We start from the raw sequence: 27,678 nt of genomic DNA, 5'->3' as shown, positions 1-27,678 counted from the left end.
TGCCGAATAAGGTACTTGGTACAGCAATACCCTATCTATAATAACTAAATAATGCATGATCAACTCATATTGGCAGCATTCACATTCTTTAGGCAGCATGGACAGTGCACAAGCCTAATGTTGTTGGTTGATATTTACTTCATTTAACCACAGTAGTTTAGAAGACAACTGGCAGCAATCCAATACAAACAACTAGCTCACACGAAATTCCAGCGCCTATGCGTTGGATGTTCAGATCTCAAAGGAAAGGTGAGTGTTTGTGTGCAAGTATTCTGTATCATTTGTTTTTACCTTAATTAAGGTTTTCCATTTACAAAATGAACCTAATTTTAATTCCGGTAATGCATGAGTTTGCAAGTTATAATGCTATGGGCTTCCAATTGCGTTAACAAATCCAGGAGTCTATTCATAAGGGTTAACACCTGTCGAAATGAGAAAACAGGAGTACATGATTGGATTTCATCCATAGCAGCCTATTTAACGGCAGTTGCTATTCATAAGAGATCGTTCAGACATGTCATTCATTTGAAGGCATGTTTTTAATGCATTGAGAGAAAGGTTAACGATTATCTCATTAGCATAAAATTTTCATCGGTCCTTAGCGTCCACCTGTTATTCCTAAGACTGAACGATTTGAATAGCAGTACGGACCACTTTCGTTAGTTTTAAATGAAATTCGTTTTATTACAGGAGTCGGCAAGTACTTTTATGAATAGGGTCCCTAATGTGCTCAGTACGTTGACCCATGAATATAAACCTGTCAAAAGGGGACGAAATCCCTTTATTAGGCCCTCTTCCTAAATACATTTTTCCTTCGTGGCCAGTCAGGTTTGCCCCTCCCCCATCAAACAGGATGTATGTATATTCCTATCATTAGTTGCTATCTAGAATTGACAGTGGAGTAATTTGAACTCTGGCTCCCAAGGGCCTACTCCTTTACTTCCTGCTCTAGGAATAAGCTGCCTATTGATTAGATATCAGGCTGTAATTGGGCCCCGATCTCCCTGCCCTGAGATATATGATGGAGATGACAGGAAACAGATACCCTGCTGCTGCTTGTAAATAGTCTGGTTGAACAAAATGTCTTCTAACCACTCCAGTACCAAGTTTCTTCCCTCTCGCTCTCTTTTTTTTTCCTTTAGCAATGCTGTGCAATGTTATTCATAAATTATAGTAAGAACAATACAAAAAAATCTTGGATAACACATTCAGCTGCAACAAATATTATACAGAAAGCTGTAACAACAACTAGCATAAACTATCAACCATTGACTTTAATTTCCTATGGCTACCTATAATATTGGACAATTCAGTATTTACAATGCAATAAACTAACTATATGATATTTGCATTACAAATAACATGACATAGTTTTCATTGTCAAAATAAACAGGTGGACAACGATATGAAAATTGTATATCAATATCGCTCACGTATTTTGATATCTATCAATAATATCAAAGTCTTCCAAAACACAAATAAATATAATAACACAATTGCAATATCAAACATATGTACCTATATAGACATTAACAGATATTTACATATGAAAAACAATAACTTACTTGAAGTCAGTGCTACTTTGCTTCACAATATCCATGGAGAAAAACAAGGTCTTGTTATATAGCTTTACTATTCCATCATTAGCCAGCAAAACTGAAATATTTCTAAACTTCATTGCGCAAAGACTTTAGAAGTAATTAAGAGAAGTAATTAATCTTCTGCTATGTGTGTAAATGCTGACTCATCTCTAAAAGTATTAACTACGGTGTCATGCCGAATTCTGCATTATTTTAAGATGTGCTGTGATGTTTTTAGAAAGTTCACATTTTAAAAATACTGTACATTAACACTATGTAACACAATTTTTGTTCCTGGGTAGTAAGTGTTATTTCCTAATTGCTTATGCCTCAAAAGTATAGAAAATGGCCATTATTCCCCACAAACTTTGCTTTTGTGACCAGGACAGTGATATTTCAAAATATCACTATTTCCAATGGGAAAACTGGCAAATGTGTGTCTTTTCGTTCACATAAAGTCAGAAAAAAACATGACTACAAAAGATTTAGAAGTGAGTAGTTTTTCGAGATTTACAGTACTGTATTTACAGTATAATCGTAAATCTCGAAAAACTACTCACTTCTAAATCTTTTTTAGTCATTTTTGTATTACTTTAGTATAAATACATGTTAATTTGAATTCATATGTTGTTTTTTTCTGACTTTATGTGAATGAAAAGATACACATTTGCCAGTTTTCCCATTGGAAATAGTGATATTTTGAAATATCACTGTCCTGGTCACAAAAGCAAAGTTTGTAGGGAATAATAGCCATTTTCTATACTTTTGAGGCATAAGCAATTAAGAAATAACACTTACTACCCAGGAACAAAAAAAAAAAAAATTGTTATACGGTGTAATAGCGTAAGTAATGAGCCGCTGACGAATAATGCAAAACGGATGGCCATTGGTGCTTAATGCAGTATGCAAATAACGTTTCGTATCTAAACGCTAATCAATGGTTAAATAATACTTTAGTGTGTGGGGTTTGCCTACGGAACTGACCATGATTGGTATGTGTAGGGTTTGTTGCTTATTAATATAAAATACACTTGATTATACTGCATTTGTATTTTTAGCAGTATTAGCAATAAAAAGTATGTCTCTATCATACATAGATATCAATATATATATATATAATTAGTATATAATTATATATATATATATATTATATATATAGATGTTGAGAGGAAGCAGTAGACCTTTAAACAGTTAACTGTATATTAGTATATTCTGATCAATACCACAGCAGCTCTCTAACCACGGATAGTTTAAGGCCTACAAAGCCCTCCTATGCATTTCCAGAAGAAATGTGATCTGTTGACATTCATCCACCAAACCACTCTGGGTTTCACATTTACTTTCAGTTTCCTGCTGTCAGCGTTGAGTGTTTGTTCTGTCAGTCTGCATCATTTTCCTCGTTATATGAGTGCAACTACTGCTAAAGGGTGACAGTGCTGGAGTTCTTCCAGCCTGGTATAAAAGCACTCACAAAGTAAATGCAATGCCTTAAATCTGCAAGGCCACTGAAACCCAACAAAGGTGTTAAAACCCACACGGATGCAAACAGCTGCTTACAATTCACCCTGGTTAGAAAAGCTTGTGAGAAAAATCAAGTATCCTATTTCTGACGGGTTAGTTGCATTTCAACTGAGAGTCTGACACATTCTGGTTAATAAATAAGTAAAAAATCTGACTTCAGGCTTGTTACGCCAAACCGGCAGCATAAAGATCCCTGTCACAATGCTAACTCCACTTTGATATGAGACTTAAAACATATACTGCAGTAACGCTTAGCCATTCTAAAATTGACACTAGAACTAAACAGCACCAAAAAACATTGGTTATTTTCTTCAGGAAAACCGTGTTGACAGAATGAAACAGATGTATTTTTATCATCTCTTAATTCTAATGTAATGGGAGCTAAAATAGTAGACAGTGTGGTCTATTCAATTGATCTGAACTGCAGAGGATCACAAAAATTGTTTAGATCATTTAAATAAAGACCTTTTTGTTCCAAAGTGATGAAGATAAAACACTGGACAACACATGTGGGTCACTAGTATGTTGTCACTCACTTGTAAAAATTAATATTGTATTTATATCGGCTGCCTTTTAAATAAATTGACTTTCGTTCTGAAGCATGAGTTGTATCTTTAATTTAATATTTTTAATTGTGGCAACTGATTAAACCGATGTATTAAGATCTTACTCAGCTGTCAAATTTCCCAAACAGGATTTACTTAGTATTAATAAGCATTTTTTCAAGAAATTAGACTGCATTCATTTTATGGATGAAGGTAGAACAGTAAAACTATATCAAATACATTTCTCAATAAGTCGTCCTTTTACAGTTTCAGTACTATATAACACAATTAACTTTATAAGGGGAAAACTGGTACATAACTGTCTGTCAGCAGTATAGCCTTATCATCAATATTTTTTAAGAATATATAAATCAATAGAAAATGCATCTTATTTTGCACAAGTAGTGACTGACTTCATAGTGATATTAAGTCACATCTATGAAAAATATACATCCCGGCAACTGCATTGACTGAAGTGCCTATATGGTCTATATTGTGGTTGAAGTGTTTATGGTTGTACAGTATCACAATAAAGCAACTCAAGCTTCTGAATATAGCTTCTTATAGTTGATCAGAATGAGAACAGAAAGGTAATGGGCAGTTGAAAGCAAGAAAAAAACATGACATAAGGGAGATAATGGTTTTGCTATTACTCTGTTGTGTTTTAGGGTAACAGTTAGTGGTTAGCAAGCTGTACCATTTATAACAGCTCACAACTACTAGCAACCAAAGGCACAGACATTTACTGTCCACCCCAGAAGAAAGAGGCATTTTTGCCTAGTTATTGTGGTTTTGTAAAGGGCAGTATACTGAGCCAATATTCCAAGTCCACTTACATATGAAAAACACAGTTCTTTGCTGTGTCATTTCAGGCTAAATTGGAATCCAGGCTGCAAGTCTACTGATTTAAAGCTTTCCATTAATTCACTGCAGCAGTGCCTAGTTCTGTATTCCTAGTCGTTCTATATATTTGTGGATGATTCAATTTTGTTTTCTTGTACAAATGGTTTTGCAACACTACATAAACATGGCAGTTGGAATGGGGGGGTGGGTAGATAAAACAGCTGCGACGCAGAAGCAGCAGGGAAACTGGAAGCCTTTCTGAGGTATCTTGAGAAAAGGCACGACATGACAAGGCATCCATTTACTTAGAAGATAAATGCATTTCAAAACTCTCCCCTGCTCCTGGAATCTTCTTCAAAACCGCATTTAACATGGATCTCATTTCCCCGCTCAATAACGTCATCATTAAACAGTTGCACATCACAAACAACCTGTTTATCATTTGAACATTTCTTACGTGTAGCAGGTTTAAATTACAGGGTTTAAAAACACTCTGCACTTCACCTCTTCCCTCTTTCTTTTTTCACTAAATTAGATCTATCTGCCAGTCTATATGCCATGCTTTCTGTAAAATAAATATTTAATAAAGGAAAGATGCATTACAGGACACACCTAACATGTTTAACCCTATTAGGACTGCATTGTCCTTGGACTGGTGATGAAAGTGTGTCAGTAGCCAATGGCACAATGCAGCCAGTGCAAGCCTGCTAAGTGCCCTGTCTTTCATTTACTAGAGAGCTAAGACTTCTGTGCATAGCCTGTATTATTCAATTTCCTGCTCTGCCCAGTAACCTTAGTTCTTAATGGCTGCAGAATGGATGATGGAACATTTAGTGTGGCTCCTGCAATCTTTGCTCATTTACGTGTATGTGTTTCCCTGGCTCCAAAAAAAAGTTTATTAAGAGCTCAGCAAGATAATGACATTTGCAGTGGCAAACGACGGCAGCTATTCAACGTTTGCAAGTTATGTTACTTAGTAAATATAGGAAAGTATATTAGATGGGGAAAGGTGAATAGTCTCCTAAAAAAATTACTTTACACAGCTATACTTTAAAGTAGTGATTTCTATGGTAGCTTCCTGTTTACTTGCTGAAATATGGATCAAAAAATGTAAGCCACATCCTATGAGGTGGTGATTATTAAATGCATGTCTTAGAACAAGCAAGTCTCATGCAATGTAAGTGTTCCTGCAATATACTAACTTGATTGCATCATTTTCATGACAATGTAAAGCTGTGACGGAGGAAGGTAAGAGTTTACTGTATATAATACAGAAAAATATGATTGCATAAGATTTATGCATTTAAATGTACAGTCAGTGAACATGGTAAGAAATTAAAGAATATAAACAGTGCAATAGAAAGAGCTCCTTCTAATCAGGCATAATTATGATTTAAACCCAGCTTTTAAGAAAAGCTACATGACTAGTCTCGGCAACACCAAAATTAAATACATAGTGTGTCTTGACATCTCAAGTTTATAGTTGGGCTGAGCAATTGGTGAGTAGCTGGTTGTTATTATGCTAATAGCCAGAGGTGAGAATTGGGAGGGTGGAGGCTCGGAGCTTGCCATTAAGATCAAACAGATGTTGATGTACACTGCTGGAGCAACTTTCAACATATATTGTCAGCCTGCAAATTAACATGAAATATGTGTCGAAACAGGAGATTGAGCCTGGCAGTGGTTCAACAGGTTAAAGGCTCCTTTGTTTACACAGTAGGAAACAGTGGTCCCGAAACAAAAAAAAGATTTTAAGTACAACTAAAATATACCTTCACTTTTTGACTTCAAAATAAGAAAAACCTCCTTAAATTTACTTATATTTGATTTTGCCACCTGTCTTTATACCATCTGATGACCACTAATTGGCTGTCAATTATCCATCAGGTGTAGTCAGCGTTCCAGTTGAGCATTAACACTTTCACATTGTAACCGTCAATTTATTCTTAACATTCCTTTGCAGTAGTGTAAGAAAATACAGTATACACTATTTATATGTATTTGTTGGATCTTCATAAACACTAGGTCCACTTGCCCAGTAAGAATGTTCATCTTCAATATGGAATATTGCCTTAAAAGTTACAGTGGCTTAGGAAATAACGCTTACATGTTATAAGTGAACCTCATCAATCAACCATTTGAAATAATTTCTTTATGTTATACAGCAAAACTTGGCAGTATAATGAGTTTCAAACTGTGCTGAAAAGATAGGGTTACACTTTGTTTCAAAGCTTTGATGAACTTCCAATTTTCTCAACTTTGCATGTGTCCATCATGTTTTTAATCCAGTAATTGGGCTTGGAAAACTCAAGTTACTATTTTAATTTGAATTTTAAAGGAGCTATGGGTTGAGATACCAATAGCTAGTGGTTTTTTTGGAGTATAATATTTGGAACTGACTACAGTATAGCCCTATATGGGAGGATAAGGCCTATATGTGTTTTTTTTTTGTTTAGGTTTTTCAGTTGCTTTTTATGGAATCGGTTTTGTGATGTGAACATGAGTTGGGCTGAAACCTAAGGGGTAGTCTCATATTGTAACCTGGTCCCCATGAGGAAATAATTGGATCTTCACTGAAACCCACATCAGCTGGCACGATCACTGTCAGAGCAGTGAGATATTAGGTAGCCAGCAGTCAAGCTGATACCTGCCCACTCGCCCAGAGGGACATGCCACGGTGAACTGATCTATCAATGCTGCTGCTCTCGTTGCTGAACCTTTAACTTTCAACCATGGCTCATCGATGTCTACAAAATGTATAGGCTTGTAAAATATATGTATTTACTTAAAATGAATCTTCAGAAAGATTAACCATTTAGCATAAGTACAAGGCTCTTACCTTTGGCAAAAACAAGCGCTGACCTTTTTTGTTTTCATGCCACCTTTGTTTTTTGTTTTTTACATTGACTCAAGTCCTTTTTTCTATCATATCATCACTGGTTAAAACTACTTCTCTCTCTATTCAGTTCCTGTGTTACAAGTTGTAAGACCCCATATCGTTTTCTATGTGCAGCATGGCATGAAACTGTGAACTATTACCTGCGTGAACTTAATGTGCTGTGACAGGGGAATTTGAGTCAAAGGTGAAAATGAAGTCTGGGAGACAAAAAAAAAGCTAATTAAAGAAAAAAAAAATACTGTAAGATACATGATATGTTATACATTTTTAAAGAATTGGTCATTACAGCTACAGTATAACATTACAAAATTCTGTATATATACAGTATATTTTTTCATTCTTCAAGCCTTTATGTTGAAATTATCCCGTCAAATTGTAATTGCAGTAGAAAGTTAAATATGGTGTTTTGCATAGCTATATACACTTCATGTATATTCAGTGTATTGGTGTATGGAAGTGTAATATTGCGAAATGTATTAGGACATATTTTATATAAATATGTTTTAGTTGATTTATTAAAACATGTACAGTACAACTGTTTGATATATGTCTGTGTAAATTACATAATTCTCTGTACAGGAACTTTGAGTCTTGAAATTTACTGCTATAAAAATACACACATTACCAGCAGTACACATCTGTTCGTTTTCAATACATTTTGCAATGTATAATCATGCACAGACATCACATTCCACACATGCAATATATCCTAATTAAGTTAATTTTAGTAAAGGTTAAATAAATCTCAACTTCACATTTCCTCTTGGCAGTGTTTTAAACAAACAAGCAGATCACTTTAATGCAATTAGACTCTTATAAAGGAAGCTGATTTGAATAATCAAAAAGTTACACATTTGCTTTGGATTTTCTTTTATTAGCACAGCATTTCCATTATAACCTCAGGAATAAACAAACGGTACAGGGAATAGCAGTGAAATAGTGCAGCTACACATATTGATATTTATAATTAAAGTTCGGGAGGAAGGTCAGACACCAATATTTGCGTCACCAAATTGAATCATTCAATTTACACATTAGCTAATTAAAATTGTTAGCACTATAAATACCCTTTTCACTTTCCTCTCATTTGCATTTCGATTTAATCGTAACCCACCACCTCCCCATCTCCACCTTTCTTAAAACACTTTCTATATTTTATCAATGGGGGGCTCCACCTCGTCCATTCAGCCAGGCAGCGAGCCCTCAAACCAAGTTAGGTTTGATGCCAAACGAAAGCGTATATACCACATAATTCTCTGTAAAATTGCATATTCCCCATTCTCCACAATAAATAGTTGTACTAAAACATTTCGTGACTGGTGTTTGTCCCAAGCTACTGAAACTAATTTTTTAAAATTAAAATAACTGCATAGGCCATGTATGTTTTCTGTTTTAAACACAAATGTTTTGCAAATGCTTTTAAATGTAAAGTTTAAATGTGGTATTTGTAAGAACATAAGAACATAAGAACATAAGAAAGTTTACAAACGAGAGGAGGCCATTCGGCCCATCTTGCTCGTTTGGTTGTTAGTAGCTTATTGATCCCAAAATCTCATCAAGCAGCTTCTTGAAGGATCCCAGGGTGTCAGCTTCAACAACATTACTGGGGAGTTGATTCCAGACCCTCACAATTCTCTGTGTAAAAAAGTGTCTCCTATTTTCTGTTCTGAATGCCCCTTTTTCTAAACTCCATTTGTGACCCCTGGTCCTTGTTTCTTTTTTCAGGCTGAAAAAGTCCCTTGGGTCGACACTGTCAATACCTTTTAGAATTTTGAATGCTTGAATTAGGTCGCCACGTAGTCTTCTTTGTTCAAGACTGAACAGATTAAATTTTTTTAGCCTGTCTGCATATGACATACCTTTTAAGCCCGGAATAATTCTGGTCGCTCTTCTTTGCGCTCTTTCTAGAGCAGCAATATCTTTTTTATAGCGAGGTGACCAGAACTGAACACAATATTCAAGATGAGGTCTTACTAGTGCATTGTACAGTTTTAACATTACTTCCCTTGATTTAAATTCAACACTTTTCACAATGTATCCGAGCATCTTGTTAGCCTTTTTTATAGCTTCCCCACATTGCCTAGATGAAGACATTTCTGAGTCAACAAAAACTCCTAGGTCTTTTTCATAGATTCCTTCTCCAATTTCAATATCTCCCATATGATATTTATAATGTACATTTTTATTTCCTGCATGCAGTACCTTACACTTTTCTCTATTAAATGTCATTTGCCATGTGTCTGCCCAGTTCTGAATCTTGTCTAGATCATTTTGAATGACCTTTGCTGCTGCAACAGTGTTTGCCACTCCTCCTACTTTTGTGTCGTCTGCAAATTTAACAAGTTTGCTTACTATACCAGAATCTAAATCATTAATGTAGATTAGGAATAGCAGAGGACCTAATACTGATCCCTGTGGTACACCGCTGGTTACCACACTCCATTCTGAGGTTTTTCCTCTAATCAGTACTTTCTGTTTTCTACATGTTAACCACTCCCTAATCCATGTACATGTGTTTCCTTGAATCCCAACTGCGTTCAGTTTGAGAATTAATCTTTTGTGCGGGACTTTGTCAAAAGCTTTCTGGAAATCTAAATAAACCATGTCATATGCTTTGCAATTATCCATTATCGATGTTGCATCCTCAAAAAAATCAAGCAAGTTAGTTAGGCACGATCTCCCTTTCCTAAAACCATGTTGACTATCTCCCAGTACCCTGTTACCATATAGGTAATTTTCCATTTTGGATCTTATTATAGTTTCCATAAGTTTGCATATAATAGAAGTCAGGCTTACTGGTCTGTAGTTACCTGGTTCAGTTTTGTTTCCCTTTTTGTGGATCGGTATTACGTTTGCAATTTTCCAGTCTGTCGGTACCACCCCTGTGTCAAGAGACTGCTGCATGATCTTGGTTAGCGGTTTGTAAATTACTTCTTTCATTTCTTTGAGTACTACTGGGAGGATCTCATCCGGCCCAGGGGATTTGTTTATTTTAAGAGCTCCTAGTCCCTTTAACACTTCTGCCTCAGTTATGCTAAAGTTATTTAAAACTGGATAGGAACTGGATGACATGTGGGGCATGTTGTCAGTATCTTCCTTTGTAAAAACTTGTGAAAAGTAATCATTTAACATATTTGCTATTTTTTTTTCTTCCTCTACGATTTTGCCATTTGTATCTCTTAAACATTTAATCTCCTCTTTGAATGTTCTCTTGCTGTTGTAATATTGGAAAAACATTTTGGAATTGGTTTTAGCTCCCTTAGCAATGTTTATTTCTATTTCTCTCTTGGCCTTTCTAACTTCCTTTTTGACTTGCGTTTGCAGTTCTGTGTACTCTTTCTGCGTACTTTCTTTTTGGTCCTTTTTTAATGCTCTGTAAAGTGCCTTTTTTCGCTGAATATTTTTTTTAATTGATCTATTAAACCATTTTGGCAATTTAGTTTTACATTTAGATTTGTCTACTTTAGGGATATAATTGTTTTGCGCCTCTAGTACTACATTTTTGAAGAATAACCATCCTTCTTCTGTGGGTGTTTTCTCTATTTTACTCCAATCTACTTCTGTTAGTCTCTGTTTCATACCTTCATAGTTTGCTTTTCTAAAATTGTAAACCTTAGCTTTAGTCATTACTTTTGGGGATTTAAAAAACACTTCAAATGAGACCATGTTGTGGTCTGAGTTTGCCAGTGGTTCTCTGACCTCTGTTTTAGTTATTCTATCTTCGTTATTTGAAAAGACTAAATCAAGGCATGCCTCCCCTCTAGTGGGTGCCTTCACAAATTGTGTTAGGAAGCAGTCATTTGTCATTTCCACCATTTCTATTTCATCCTTCGCGCTACCCACCGGGTTTTCCCATTTTATTTGGGGGAAGTTGAAATCCCCCATTAGTATGGCTTCTCCTTTGCTACACACATTTCTAATGTCATTGTATAACAGATTATTTTGCTCACCGTCTGAATCTGGCGGTCTATAGCATGCTCCTATTATTATGCCTTTTGAATTTTTGTCTGTTATTCTGACCCATATTGATTCGGTTTTATTTTCTTTGTCCAGGTTTAACACCTGGGCTTCAAGACTGTTTCTTATGTATAGCGCTACCCCTCCTCCTCTTCTGTCCTGCCTGTCTTTCCTATACAGTGTATACCCACAAATATTATATTCGTCCCCATCACTCTCAGATAACCACGTTTCAGTAACACCTATCACATCATAGTTACCTGTTAGTGCAGTAGCTTCAAGTTCTAGAATTTTGTTTCTGATACTTCTAGCATTTAGATAAATACATTTAATGGTTGTCTTACCTGAGTTGTTGTTCTTGTTTTGATGCGGTCTCCCTTCTGTTTTTTTGTTGATTTCTCCCCCCTTCCTTTCTAGTTTAAATGCTTCCGAACCTGCTCGAGGATCTTTTCTCCGAGTAGACTAGTTCCCTTGTTATTTAAATGCAGTCCATCCCGTCTATACAGATAGTCCTCGTTGTAGAATGTGGTCCAATGATCAAGATAGGTGAAGCCTTCCCGTGTGCACCACGTCTTCAGCCATTCGTTTTGATTAATTATTTCCAGCTGTCCATATGGTCCTTTGCAAGGTGCGGGTAGTATACCAGAAAATACCACAGTTTTGGTTTTCTCTTTTAATTTCCTTCCTAGCTCTCTGAATTTGTTTTGCAGGGATTTTGGTCTGTCTCTTCCAATGTTGTTTGTACCGATGTGGACGACTACTACCGGGTCGTCTCCTGTTCGTTCTAGGAGCCTGTCCACGTTCTCAGTGATGTGCTTGACCGAGGCTCCCGGAAGGCAGCACACTGTTGTAGTAAGGGGGTCCAAACTGCGAATTGAACTTGCTGTGTTTCTCAATATGGAGTCCCCAACAATCATGACCTCCCTTCTTTTTGCTGTCTGGTCACCACTGTCAATAGGGTCCTGGATGTTGTTCCTTTCATTCTCTTGTTGTTGGTTCTGCTCATCAAAATTCTGAAGTGACTCAAATCTGTTGGTTGTTTTGATTTCTGGTGGTTGTGTTTGACGAAGTTTCTTTTTTTCCCTGCTTCTGCCTACCTGAACCCAGCTGTTCTGACCTTCTATCTCCCTGGTGGCTTTCAGTCTGTTAGGGGTGATGCAGACTTCCATGAATTGTGGGTGTGCCAGTTCCTCAAGATCCTGTTGCTGTCTCACTTCTTCCAGCTCCATTTCTAGCATACCTACTAGTTTATGCAAATCCTGGATCGTGCGGCACTTTACGCACACTTGGTTTAGCTCCGCTGGGTTTTCTCGGATTTCCCACATCAAGCAGGTGTCACAGATTACAGGCTTGAAGACCATGTTGAGGTTTTTTTTTTTTTTTTGAAGTTTAGTTTCTTCTGCAGCTGTCAACCTGCTTTCAAACTGCTTCGAAACTGCTCTGTACTTTTCCACGCCTGTACTTCTCCCACTCGCTGTCGCTTCCACTCGCTGTCGCTGGGAAGACTGCCTCGTTTAACTGCGTTGTTCTGCTGTGCTGTCGGCTCCTCCCCTCGCCCGTGTCTCAAAACGGCGCTGAATTTGAATCAGCTGCTCCGAGTTTCAGCTTGTTTGTTATCAGAAAAACACACGCGGCTGTTTGACTTTGAGCTGCTGCTGTGTTTCCCCAATGTCCTCTCTTTTCTGATTAAAGCAATTCAAGATGCAATTTCTCCTTTCTGCTTCGAAACTGCTCTGTACTTTTCCACGCCTGTACTTCCCCTAAGTACAGTATTGACGTGGAAGTGTATTATACATATACTTTAGGAAGGGGATGTTCTTACAGACTGTACTTCGTGAAATCTGTTCTACATAAGTCCCAGTTCATTTTTCTGGTAAATAAACTTGCTCACTACCACTGTGTTTGCATTATGATGTCTTTCAGGGGTCCCGATCTTCTCCACCCTGTGTTGAAACAGCTCTGTACAGGGCCGAGGGTAACATGTTAGCTTACCTTTAGAAATTAGCTATGAAAGATGTTGTTATCTTCTTAGAAGTATTTACCCTTGAAACCAAACAAAGGCCTTACAAGAGAAGACAGATTAATATTCAGCAGGCAACCTAGAACTTCATCTTGATAATGGTGATATTTAAGAAATACTTGAAAATATTGACATGACTTCCTCCGCAACACCCAAAACCTGGAATACTTGCCTATAAATGTCATTCATATTGCTGCCTTTTGGCCATGGGAAAATACTTGGGTATCCTTTCATATAATTTTTTTTCCCCCTTGCAGCTCAAACTGTGGACTGTGATGAACATAACCTACAAAAACTCACAGTCCTCTTTGTTCACCCTTGCAAACATTCCCCAAATATTCACATTCTTGCAATGCCTCCCTCTTCCTTGTTTTCTCAATTCTGTATTTGTTTGCCTTCTAAAGATCCTTTTGTAGCTGCCCACATCTTGAGGGGAAATGTATGGTCTGTGCCTGTTATTCTCTTATAGAATCCTAATGACTTCCCCATGGGTATGGGGCCTGCAACAGATTCTTCAGTTAGACTAGTCACTTAATCCTACTGTATGCAGTTGTATCCCAAGTTTTAATCTCACGCGCAACCATAGTCTTTAGTAATGCTAAATTGAAGTTTTCAGCATCTATTAAAGCCCGTTTTCTAAAAATGATACATACTAGTTTTACTAAATCTTTCAGTGACACAGTACACATTACAAATGAATTTTTTGGTAACTACAGTGTAATTATTAGACCAATGTGAGAGGGATGTTACAATGGAACTAGTAATAAGCCATGACAGGGTATTGTTGAGGCAGAAGGCTAAGTGTTTTCAATTATTTACAACAATGCGCACCCTAATGTGGATTACTGCGATTGTAATACGGTCCAATATTATTGTCCTTTTTTTAAAAAATAAAGATATTTTTGATGTATTTCTTTATTATGTGAAACTGGAGGAAACTCTGAACTGAATTAAAATCTCAGTAAATCTGCATGATGTATTGCATATTCTGTGTTATTTTCATTCATTAAATTAAAAATGCCTAGTAAAGGAACAATTCTTTTAATCCAATTTAAAAAGCACTAAATCAAGAACAGTACACAGACAAAGTACTAGTAAATGCATCAACGAAATGGGACAAATACTGTAAATGCACACATAACATTCAATATTGGAGTCATGATATAGATTAATATACCTCTTATTGTACTCTAATCATCCAACCCAGTCAACTTTTGAATGCCACAGTTTCAACAGCAACAAATGTTACTGGAGTATCAGCAATATCTTATTTTCTAGTCTGTTGGCAGCTCCCTGCTTGACATACAGCACATTACACGGCAAGCAAAAACAACAAAAAAAAGTGTTATCACCGTGGACCACTGAACTCAATACAAACAGGAGATACTATAATCTATTGTCTTATAAAAACCTTTCTTTCATAGAACTTACTGAAGCACCATCTGCTCTACTAGCAAAACAGGAAGTGCATGTTGACGGTGCAACCTTATTATAATAGGAAAGTAAAATGCTGAGACTGAAAAGGTCAAACTCAATCTAAACTGGCACTGTGGTGCAGTTTATGATATTGTCCACACACACACACAGTACAGAAAACAACCATAAAAAAACAAGAATGGTCTCCTTGCAAAAACATAAACTGTGTATGTACTGTCTAAACTCAAAACAACATTATTGAAGCCAGCTGGGTAGAACCCTGAGTCAATCTTTTCCTCATCTAGTCTTCTTCAATGATTATGCTTCAGCGGCAATATTTGCTACTCAGATCAGGTCTGGACCCAACCCAAAGTTATCAGTTCAAACTGAAATTGAATCTAAGCAAAACTCTGAAAAGTTGGACTGCCATTACAACTTACCTTTATGTAAAATAATAATAATATAATAATAATAATAATAATAATAATAATAATAATAATAATAATAATAATTTTTAAAAAAAGTCCGCATTAGAAGCTCGACAGTAGCGGATTTCCCTAAAGGACAAGTATACATATGAATCTTGCCACAGGTATAAAATATTTAATTTTCAAGTCGTAATAAGAAGTTAACTTATAAATGAATATTTACACGTATCCTTTGTCTATATATATAATATATATATATATATATATATATATATATATATATATATATATATACACACACACAAAATGATATTGCTACATATATTTTACCTTGGATATGACATAACCAATAAAGTCCACATCAAATCTAATGGGGCATTACCAACTGTAAAATAAATTAAAACGGTACAGTAAAGGCAAAGGAATCAGCATGATAAGATCACAAATAAAACATAAACTAAATAATTTGGAAATATTTAAACATGCCTACAAATTAAGCAACATTTGATGTTACAGTATCCAGACTGTGTATGCTGTACACTGTATAGCCACATATACAACTCATCTAAGGGAACTCTTTGAGAACAGTGTGCAGAGTGCCTCTCTGCAAGATGTACGATTCACGGTTTGCCTCCCAGTTAAGACCAGCTATTAAATCAATGCTTTGAGGGTGGAAAAATACTGGGATTGTAACAAAATGTAATGAAAGAAAACCATTTCAAGCTTTGTTTCGACCTTCAGTCAGTCCCAAACAACTGCAAACATTGGCTTTACATAGCAATACACAAGCGCCTGGTTTCACAGGCTGCCATTAACACTAATCTTGGTCTACCTCATGTGACCTTATGCAAAGTCCCAGATTAGCGGTAGACGGCATCTGTACACACCATAAATGAAAGACTGTATACTAAAATGAAGCCCTCAAAAAAAGGAAGTGAAAAAATGTGCAGTTAACAAACCCCTGCCAAGAAACACATGAAGAACCAATGTGGATTAACTTCATTCAGTATAGATCCACTGCCTCCTTAATATGAGAATGGGGTATGCAGTGGTGTCACTTAGAATTTTAATCAACCAGTTATGGAGTGTGTTTGACCTTGCTCACTCACTTGCAAGAGACAGCCTTGCATGGGGTTTAAAAAAAAAAAAGACTTTAAGGAGAATAGCTTTTCTCCACGCTGATTGAGAACAGAGCACCTCATATGTGAGCTAAAAAAAAACACCCTGGACATCAAACGCGGTCAGTTATCAAAATTTTGTAGGAATTTCTTCCCCTTGTAATCTTTTTTTACAATTTCTTTCCTCCATCTCATTTAGCTGTATTAAGCACCAGACAAGCCATATCTCGGGCTTGCCAAGTCACACAGCTTAACTTGGCTCTGTGACCCGATTCTCAGGTTTTTGCACTATGCTACCTTGTTTTTCTACTGCTTATTTATTACGTGTTATTTTTTACATTACCTCTTAAAATGTAACTGCTTGAGTTCCTGGGTTGTTTTTGTGTACTTTGTGCTTCACTAGAAAACTGTGAACCATGACACCTATAAGCACTTACAACCACATCAGGTCACGTGCTAATTCTTTAACAATACATGGGTCAATTTATGACAGAAAGCGACAGAGAATTAAACCTTTCAACAGGTCAATTCACCAATCACAAGGCTTTCAAATTCAAGTGAACATATCATCTCTTTCCATCCTCATCTGATGAGCCCCATTGCACAGGTTCTTTGAACACCAAAACAGCCTAGTCACAAGTTCAGTCCCTTTTCATGTGTAGTCATTACTGATATTTTTCTTATTCAACAATGCCACAAAATTAGTACAGCTTCCTTTAGTTTAAAATAAAAATCCCCTTAAGGAAAGTGTGAAGAATAACAAACTGCTTCCTTTCACTGGGCCCACAGCACTGCCAGTTTTCTTTCAGCACGCTCATTGAGCGGAGTTGAGGTAAACATGTTGCTCCACAGGTGCTTTTTCCCTCTGCCCGTCACACATACTCCTCTAATCCATTAAACTCTGCTCCAGCACACCACTCCACCATGCCTGTGAGTCAGAGAGGGAAAGGCAGTGCAGCTGGTCAAGGCCAGTCATGATTTAACACTGATAATTAACCTGGATAATTCTATTAACTGCGTGGGCTCACCCCTGGGGCCTGTTCATGGAAGAGAGACCTTACTTGTCTCCATTACTGTAAAACAACGTGGTGGAGCTAAACAGCGTTTGGATTTAGATTAGCCAGGAAAGTTTCAAAATGAACAGGGTCTTCTGCTTTATATCCATTTTCTTGATTGGCGGGAATGAAGCCGAGGGATATTGTAGTATCATTGAGAATGGGATTTCAGATGATGTTAAATGGTTTATATTTTTTATGTTAATGACAGGTGTATAACATGTTATAACTAGCAAGTGTGGTGCAGCACATTGGGACAAATGTGTCTTTGCTCCATATTTTGGTACAATTCAGGTTAAGGTTATAATTTAAGAACTTTTTTTGACCAGCAGTCAAAAAAAATGAAGCGGTGGTGCAGGGCTAAGTTGAAACAAGCAAACTCATTTCATATTGGACTTCATCAAGATTTGAACCATTAGACCTAGGTGACTGGTTTGTTCAATATTGTACTTTTCACAAGGTCCATCAAAATAATGACATCCCACTTTTTAGTGTTATCAGTACAGAGTCTCTCAAATGAATGCAGCCATGACATCTTGTTTTTAACTGTAAACTACAGTAAATGTGATAGATGATTGATGTCTTCTGTCTCACTACTAATATGGTTGCATACTGATTGACAAATGGCCTAAACCTTAACTTGGATAGACCTCCTAGGATAGCTCTGTTTCAATCATATTTTTAGCTGTTAAGACTGCCAGTTGTTGTGAAAGGCCACCAGGACTAATCAGGAGTTAAGGAGTCTACAGCATCTAATGTTGTCTACACATTCTAACACTAATTGCAAAGCACATTTAAAAAAAAAAAAAAAAAAAAAAGGAAAAAAAAATGTATGTCCGTAATATATAATCTCAAGCTGTAAATTCAAAGCTCAACATGACAAAAAAAAGCTGACGACTAACTTAACAGTACCTATAGAATAGTATAGAATAGGAAATGGCAATGCATAGTTTATGGAAATTAACTAAGTGGCATTTAAGTATATCATAGTAAAGCATATTCAAATTATATTAACATAACACACCATGTGGAATAGCTTATTAATAATAATAATCTTTATTTTTATATAGCGCCTTTCATAGCAGACCACCATCACAAAGAGCTTCATAAGACACGTGACTAGGGTGTGCGAACAATGCATCAGCTGCAGAGTCACTTACAACAACATCTCACCCCAAAGACGGAGCACAAGGAGGTTAAGTGACTTGCTTGGGGTCACACAATGAGCCAGTGGCTGAGCTGGAATTTAAACCGGGTACCTCCTGGTTACAAGCCTGTTTCTTTAACCACTTGTGTTCTTAAGATACATGTGTGACAGACAGGGATAGTAACAGTATGAAGTTAATGGATCTATATTTTGAGTTTGTTGACAATTTGCAAAATTTCAGAAATATGCTACCTCTTACCACAATATGTATAGTTTCTTATTAAAGAGACTATGTTGCTAAACTTTAGTTAGTGAGAAGAAATGTACGTAAAGATTTTTTTCTGGCCTTTGAACCTTTTCTTAACTAAACAAATATCAAACAAACAAAGCCAGAGAAAGAGGATGCCAGGCTCTCGCAGAGCAGTGGTTCCAGAGGCCACACTAGTACAAGATAAAGCATTTCCTGCCACAGGAAGTCTCCTCTATCTGTAAATTTAACACTTGAGATTTAGAGCAAGGGAGGCCTCAGGCAACAACACAGTAAACAGATGTATTAAATTGGAAAGTAGATTTGGGCAAAAAATCATTTCAAAATACAAAGTTTTGTTTCTTTTTACCAATGTTTTTCTTCTTCTGGTGGCTTAAGTTCAAATTCCTACAGCTCTAAATGCAAAAAAAAAAAAAAAAAAAAAAAAAAAGAATTAATGCCAAGAAAGCTGGTTTTCATTGAGAAATGCTCTAACTAAAGTACATTTACCATGTATTCCTGGCCTCAGTGTTGTCTCTAAAGAAGGATCTACTTAAGCTGTCAGCACATGAGTAGAACTTGTGGGCTCTACCGCACTTGTTTTTTAACAAGAGTTGATAAGGCTGTTAGCATGGGACAGCAGAGGATTCTAGTCCATTGCCTCTTCAGAAGCTTCCTACAGGTTCCACATTTACAGCAGATTTTGATCTGATCATTATATTAAAGATGGAGCCTGAGGTATTTTGCTTAAATATCTGAGGCAGTAGAAACACGGAGGAGATGCTGCAAGTCAAAGCACCATTAGGGTTAAATGACCTTCGAGTAACAATTAACAACATTAATGGGAGGGGTTTGAGAAGAAAGGACAAACATGTTGCATAGATGGGCGGTACATTGGTGTGGTGGTTAAGGCTGCTGCCTCATAGTGCTAGGGTCCAGGGTTCAATTCCAGGCCAGGGTTCTGTCTGTGTGGAGTTTACATGTTCTCCCCATGTTCATGTGGGTTTTCTCTGGGTACTCTGGTTTCCTCCCACAGTCAAAAAACATGCTGTTTAGGTTGATTGGTCACTCTAACATGCCTTCTGAGTGTGTGTGTTACCCTGCAATAGACTGGCATCCTGTACAGGGTGTACTGCCACCCTGTGCCTGCTGGGTTAGGGTCTGGCTCACCACAATCCTATAAAGGATTAAGCAGTGAATGGATGTTACATAGACATTAATATCATTATTTACCCTTCTGGGAAGACATTGCATAACCTTTAATTCCTGTAAGACTGGATGCTCACATTGATTATAACATATCCTTCCCAAATGTTTTTTTTTTACTACATTGCCAAATGACTCTGTAAAGCGGTAGCACAGGGCCAGGCAAATTAATGTGAACTATTGGTATCACTGGGGTAACACTTTCATATTTTGACATTTTATTTACTTATTCAAATATGTAAATAAGAAAGAAGTCAGGACCCCTGTACAATCCAATGTGCTGGTAAAGGTACAGCTAGGCTAATTGTGTGTTACTTTCAGACTGGGCTTTTTTTTTTTTTTTTCCCAGCATGCACAATGCAAAGTATTGAACTATTACAAGTAATAGTAATAATGACATGACTCCACTGGTTCATTTTTATTAATTACAGACATTCGTTATGTATCTGACGGATGTATCCCTAGCCCAGGCTGTCAAAATATAACGATATCAGATGGTGGATGCTATAATAAGGCACTTTTATTTTATTTTTGTAAAAACTGAAGTTGTAATACCCTACTCCCCATCATCACACAAACTTCAGCATGTGAACATTGCTGGAACTGGTATCTCCTAACTACTGAGCAATGCAGGAGTAAAACATTTCACTTAGGGGTTAAATACAAGCCAAGATGTGGCTCAGATCGTTTCAGATTAACATTGCTTGCAGACGTTTTGTTTCGTTTCTCGGGTTGGTTAAATGTATTATTTCAAGGGTTCACATCCTTCTATGTCATATGAATGACAGTATAATATCTGCAGTTTGCTGCACAGATCTTTGAGCTCTAAACCGCCTGCACAAGGCAAGCCAAACAGATGTTATTAGAGAGCAAATCAAGGTTTTAATTTCCATCTCTCTGTCTCTTTTAGCACTAGCAATATTATCTTTGGATCTTTTCTTCTATTGGCCTTTTGTTTCTTTGCATGTATTCTACACTTCATTTTGGAATGTGCAAAGGCAACACAGTACATTAAAAGTTACTGTTGCTTACTAATAGATTCCTACGATGTAGTTTAAACTTACTCCAATGGTCTAGCTGTGATCTGACCATGTGTACTACAATATGTGTATCAGGCTATAGCAGTATATCTATATTGCTGCATGTTAAATATTTGTATGTACTGAATTATTATTTAATAACAAAACAATTCACAGCAGATAATGTTAATACAACTAAGAAGGTAAGAGAGAGATACAAGTGTGGATTTTTAAGGAGGGGTTAGCACTCCTTTAAGACTGTACCCAGTTGAATGGGAATCATAAGTGAAACAAACAAACCAAAAAAAAAAAAAGAAACCTAAGAACCACCCTCTGCTGTGAAAGTCCTTATGGAACACTCATAACCTGTGTGACTTACGGTGTTAAGTAGGTTTCAAGGGGAGCTAAAACTACCATTAGGGAATGTCAACCAATGAAACACTAAACATAGTGTGCTTACTAATGTAAAGTGCACTGAAGTCTAAGCGTCATATTTTAGTATTAAATTGAACATAACCATGGGACACTGCAGCTTTTAAGACTGTAAACCATGGTTACTGTTACACTGCAGGCCAGTTCAAAAGAACCCCTTCAGTATGTTTCCCTTTTCATTAGTCCAGAAGGGCCATACAATACATATACACACAAACACACACACACACACATGCACGCTCACACACACACACACACACACACACACACACACACACACACACACACACACACACGCACACACACACACACACACACACACACACACACACACACACACACACACACACACACACACACACACACACACACACACACACAAGCTCGCACACACACACACACACACACACACACACACACACACACACACACACACATCTTTAGCACGGTCTAGTCAGCATGGCTCCAAAAGTATATGTGGGGCCTGTGCTAATTAATCATTTGTGGCTTCTTAAGAGTCAGTGTGTTCTTCCTACAGCCAAGAGGGGTTGCAGCAATCCAAGAAAAGTGTGGATCTTGGAGATGCTACAAAACTACCAGAGGCATTGAAAATGCCTGCCTCTATAGCAGTTAGTTCTAACCTTAATGGAGAAACCATTTAAGCTTTTTGCTACGATTGTAGTTATTTTTCTCTATAGGAAAATAACACCAATTCCAATTCTAAAAGTAATACAACAAAATTAGACTACTTACAGCACAAGCTTCTAAATAAAATGTTTGGGTTGAAAAATACAATTACAGCTTTACATATTTGGATGTACGGTATATAACCATTTACTTATTTTTTCAGACAGATTTCCAGCAAGTAAGTGGTTAATAGAAGACACTTTCCATCTTGGCAGCAGTCCCAGTACACAGTGAGCATGTTTCTGCTCAAATGAATATAAAAGACAAACTGTACAGATTAAAACCATCTGTATAGCGAGTGAGTGGACCACATAACGGCAATGTCATGCAGTGTTTCATTTTTAAAAAGTGGTCCCCTTTTCTTTGTTTGACTTTTGAGTGACTGAACAAATAAAGAGAGTAGATCTGTTTAAACAAGCCAGCACAGAGAACAACTCTGATCAATAAAGGGTTTTGATAGCTTGTGACCTCCTAATATACACTGAACAGGAATACAATTTAAAAATAGCTTGGCTTAGTTGTGTCTATACCAGATAGGGGTCTGATCTTTATCCATTCACATTGGAGATTACCCCACTCCCTACCCTTCCAATCCTCTTTGTGAGGTCATCTCTAGTGACCCCTGCAGGTAGAAACTGAATGGATGACTGAATAAACTCAACCCCCAATCGGTAGTTGCTAATCACAACTCCACAAACTCTTTCCACAAACCCCAAAAATGACTCCCTTGATTGTGTCATTATGCATAAGTTCAAAAAATGGGTATCATTTTCATATCAGGAGCTCCTGTCCAATTCTAATGGGCAGTAATAAAATACGAGCCCATAACCTTCTTTTGTAGAAGTTCAGAATTCTAATTTAATATACCTTCTGAAACTATATTTATATATATTTTTTATTAATATCGAAGAATATAAATAGCCAAATGGCTTTTTTTTTTCATTTGAACTGGTCACCAGTTGGTTCCCAGCTTTTAGAACTAAAGGATAATCACAAAGCCCTATTGTGTTTTTGTTCTATGGCAAGCACATGAGTGAAGCGTGACTTCATCAAACACAATGAGAAATTAGTGGGCGGGTGAATGGTTTTGTAACGACCCCACCCCCTCTCGAAGTCAGTTGTGAAGAGGCACTTGGTACTTACAACAAATACTGTGTAACCATTGATATGCTGTGTAACCAACTATATAGCCAAACCTGTGGTAATTAATGGTTAAATCAGCCATAATTAAAGAATAGTAAAGAATGGTGGTTACTCACGTCACATGCTTGCTAGAGCATTGTAAATTAATGGTAATACATACAATATAAGGAATGCACATTTACCAAGGCAATCACCTATCAGGGTTGAAGTGTAACATTAAATTACTAGTGGTTGAGCATAATCCTGCTTTGGACTGGGAGCTTTGAGTTCAATTTAATTGACTGTTTTAACTTGGTTTGCCATTGTAAATGTTACAGTTTGCCATGTTTTGCCCATGTGCAACCTATGTTTTTGCTGTGCTTTACCATGCTTTCACAATGTTTTTACAATAGTATACAACAATAATGTTTTATACAGGACAGCAATACAAGCTAACAGACAGCCACACACAGTGCAAGCAATCAATAATGTGTATGCTAAGGGAGTTTGGCTGTACAGTAAGTGCAAATTAAGTATTGCTTTGTTCTTAACTTTTTTGAAAGTATTAGTTTTCCTAAAACAGGACATGAGAACAGATTCTTAACTTCAAAGCCCTCATAAATTATCACTTTGTCTTGGGTTTGACTGCACTACTACAAGAAAATGGAAACATACTGTACAACTATGAAGCGTGTGTAACAAAGGTACCATAAATAATACATAAGCGACTACATTTGTATTAAAGCCACAATTATATAGTTCCTTGACTAAAATTGAACGGTTAGGCTCAATATTTATTTCATTTCATCTGGTCGAAAGGGTGATGGGTTGCAGCATGCGCCATAGGGGCTTTTTGTTTATTTAAGAATTCAGTGCAGATGGATATTTTCCAGACGCGTGGTTGGCCGCAGAAGACGCTTCTTGATATCCCAATCCCCCGAGCTTTATAAACACGGTTAAAAATTGCAACACTTCAAAAAAACAGATGTTCTACATCAGCAGCACAGAAAACCAGAGATGAGCTGCTCTGTCATTTGGCAGACAGAGACCCGGTGAGCTAATCCTAAAACCCATGTCATATAATCTGAATAAGTTGTGAATCTCCAGGTTTGCACGACAGTTTTTATACATATGCAGTGCATTTTGTAAATGGCCAGATCTCAAAGTCATGTATATGCAATAGAAAAAGTAAGATACATTTTGTAAAATCATCGTATTTATTTTTTCTATAATATTAAAAGCTCACATGGATAAACGTAGGGGTTATTATAGCAGCTCATCTTTTCAAGAGTGCCCCAGGGACAAACACTGGGTTACAACAATCATTCATGAACTAGTTGTATAATCAGTGAAGCGGAAGAATACATTGTAAAATAGAAATAGCAGCAATTATCAATAAGAGTAGCAAATACTGTACCAGAGGATTAGATTCAACATCTCCAGGTAAAATATTCCATAACCTGGGCAGCATATGCAAACAAACGAGTGCTTTGATTTCAATGAGGAACAAAATCAATAGGACAATAACTTGATCTTAATTAATATTCAGTGGACAATAAATGTACACCGGTTTCCTTTTCTTTTTCTACAAAATATCTTGTAGAGTCTGTAGGTACAGAAGAAAGACAGGCAAAGCTGGGCGTTATATTTTTCATTATTTTGCCTGGGTCTAAATAATGAAATTTAAAAAAGTGGTGCAAACTTACATTTAACCACCACCAAGGTTCATGTTAGCAAGAGGTTTTCTTTTTTTTTTTTTAAATGGTGCAAACTTTGCACCGTTTTGCAAAATTAAATTTGGCCAGTTGCCTATCTTTTATACACTACATTGCAGCTTTGTATGGTAATGCTTGCAACAAACACTTTGTAATCTGCAGTTATTAAATAGAGGTCTGTTTTTTGTTTTCAAATTTGACCACATTGTAGCTAATGTTTGTATTGATTTCTTACGTGTTTTTTATTTTAGTAACTTGTCCATGTTAAAGTTGACTTTTCTGTTCCAACAAAGTTCCAACAAAACATGTATTATATCTGTTTAGGACACTGCAAATGAAATATAAAGGTTTTCCCCGAAAAGCAGTACTAGATCCATTATCAGCAATAGAGAATCATACAGAGCATACATAATAGGACATCACAAAAGTATTTAACTTAGGATAATGTATATGGTACAAATTACCGTGTGCAAAGTACTTTACATGAAGTGAATGGTAAATGCAGTGTAGCTGCATTTTGAAGTGCATCCAAAACTACTTTGCCTGTAGCTCCAAAAACAAGAAGCACTATTAACATATACAGTACCATGTTGCTTTGTCCCCTTGTCCTGTCAAGAGTTCAGTCTGTGGGTGGATCAAGTTGTTTAGAGAAGGAAAAGGGGTGAAAGGCTGCAGCACTGGTTACAAAGAAACAAAGGGTAGGCCAAAGCCTGAGGCTCTCCAACACTTCACCAGGCCTCTCAGCCTACTCATGTACACAGGTGTATTTCTTCCTCACACCTGCACCATACAAGTTAATGAACAAAGGTCATTCAAAATGATCTAGACAAGATTCAGAACTGGGCAGACACATGGAAAATGACATTTAATAGAGAAAAGTGTAAGGTACTGCACGCAGGAAATAAAAATGTACATTATAAATATCATATGGGAGATATTGAAATTGGAGAAGGAATCTATGAAAAAGACCTAGGAGTTTTTGTTGACTCAGAAATGTCTTCATCTAGGCAATGTGGGGAAGCTATAAAAAAGGCTAACAAGATGCTCGGATACATTGTGAAAAGTGTTGAATTTAAATCAAGGGAAGTAATGTTAAAACTGTACAATGCACTAGTAAGACCTCATCTTGAATATTGTGTGCAGTTCTGGTCACCTCGCTATAAAAAAGATATTGCTGCTCTAGAAAGAGTGCAAAGAAGAGCGACCAGAATTATTCCGGGCTTAAAAGGCATGTCATATGCAGACAGGCTAAAAGAATTGAATCTGTTCAGTCTTGAACAAAGAAGACTACGTGGCGACCTAATTCAAGCATTCAAAATTCTAAAAGGTATTGACAGTGTCGACCCAAGGGACTTTTTCAGCCTGAAAAAAGAAACAAGGACCAGGGGTCACAAATGGAGTTTAGAAAAAGGGGCATTCAGAACAGAAAATAGGAGACACTTTTTTACACAGAGAATTGTGAGGGTCTGGAATCAACTCCCCAGTAATGTTGTTGAAGCTGACACCCTGGGATCCTTCAAGAAGCTGCTTGATGAGATTTTGGGATCAATAAGCTACTAACAACCAAACGAGCAAGATGGGCCGAATGGCCTCCTCTCGTTTGTAAACTTTCTTATGTTCTTATGTTCTTACTGTACTTGTGAATACCCAGAACCTATAAACACTGGCTGTGCTGACTGTGGGTAAGATAGTAAAGTGATGCTTTAATGGGTTTAAAGACTTATTCTCTAAGTTGATTGAATGTTACTGGGTCTAATCCATTAATGATCTTTTCATGTGTGACATATATGAAAAGAAAAAAAAAAACACAACAACAGTTGTTCTTGTTAGAACCCATGAATACTTGAATAGTGTAGGTAGTGAATGAACTCTGACAGTGGTATAAATACCTCAGTTCTCTATTGTAACCCACTCAGGTGACTTACAAAAAAAAAGGAAAACAATTTCCTGTAGTTTAAGAAGCATGTTGTGTTGCTCCTTTCATACATACAAGATTAAGACAACAATAAATTCCTGAAGCTCTCCAGCGAACATGAACATGGTACTGGTATAATGAATTAAGGTCTTAAAAACAAACTTGGTATAATGCCTAGCCTTGCTCTATATGATTCATAATGGCAATACATTATGTTAGGATTTCTCAGCTATGTGTTAATTGAATAATTTTTTTCAGGTTTTTGTAGTCGCTGCTGTTAGAAACTTTACTGCATCTGTCAAATAATCCTTGGCTAAGAATGGAGTCTGCATCACATTAACCAGACAGGATCATATTCATTGACTAGAGAATGAAATAGGAGCTTGCAATTGTTGAAATCCCCAGGTAGGAATAGGGAACGTTTTCTTGGCCAAAAAATGTGAGACAGCCATTCAATTTCCAGTCCCCATACTCACACTCCTCTTGCCTAATGATTGCAGAATAAGATGCCAATCAATGCCAAAAGATGTGGTTTTGCCTGTGAGCAGCTGCCAACTATCAGATGTGTTGAGACCATCTGAGAGCACTCCATATATAGCTACAGTATCAGAGAAAACTGTCTCTCACTACTAATGCCCACAATGGATCCTTGTGTGCTGTATGTGGAGTAGTTAAAAAAAAAGAAAATCTGCAGAGACAACCCAATTCCCAACACACACAAATTTCAGTCTTCAATTAAATTAGGCCAGATTGATAACGGTATTTGCTAAACATTTTTTGGACACTGTTCTTTAGCTTTACCATGT

The sequence above is a fragment of the Polyodon spathula genome, chromosome 13 (genome assembly GCF_017654505.1).
Source record: "Polyodon spathula isolate WHYD16114869_AA chromosome 13, ASM1765450v1, whole genome shotgun sequence".
Lineage (NCBI taxonomy): Eukaryota > Metazoa > Chordata > Actinopteri > Acipenseriformes > Polyodontidae > Polyodon > Polyodon spathula.
The sequence above is the reverse complement of the archived record's forward strand: the minus strand, read 5'-3'. Positions refer to the sequence as shown.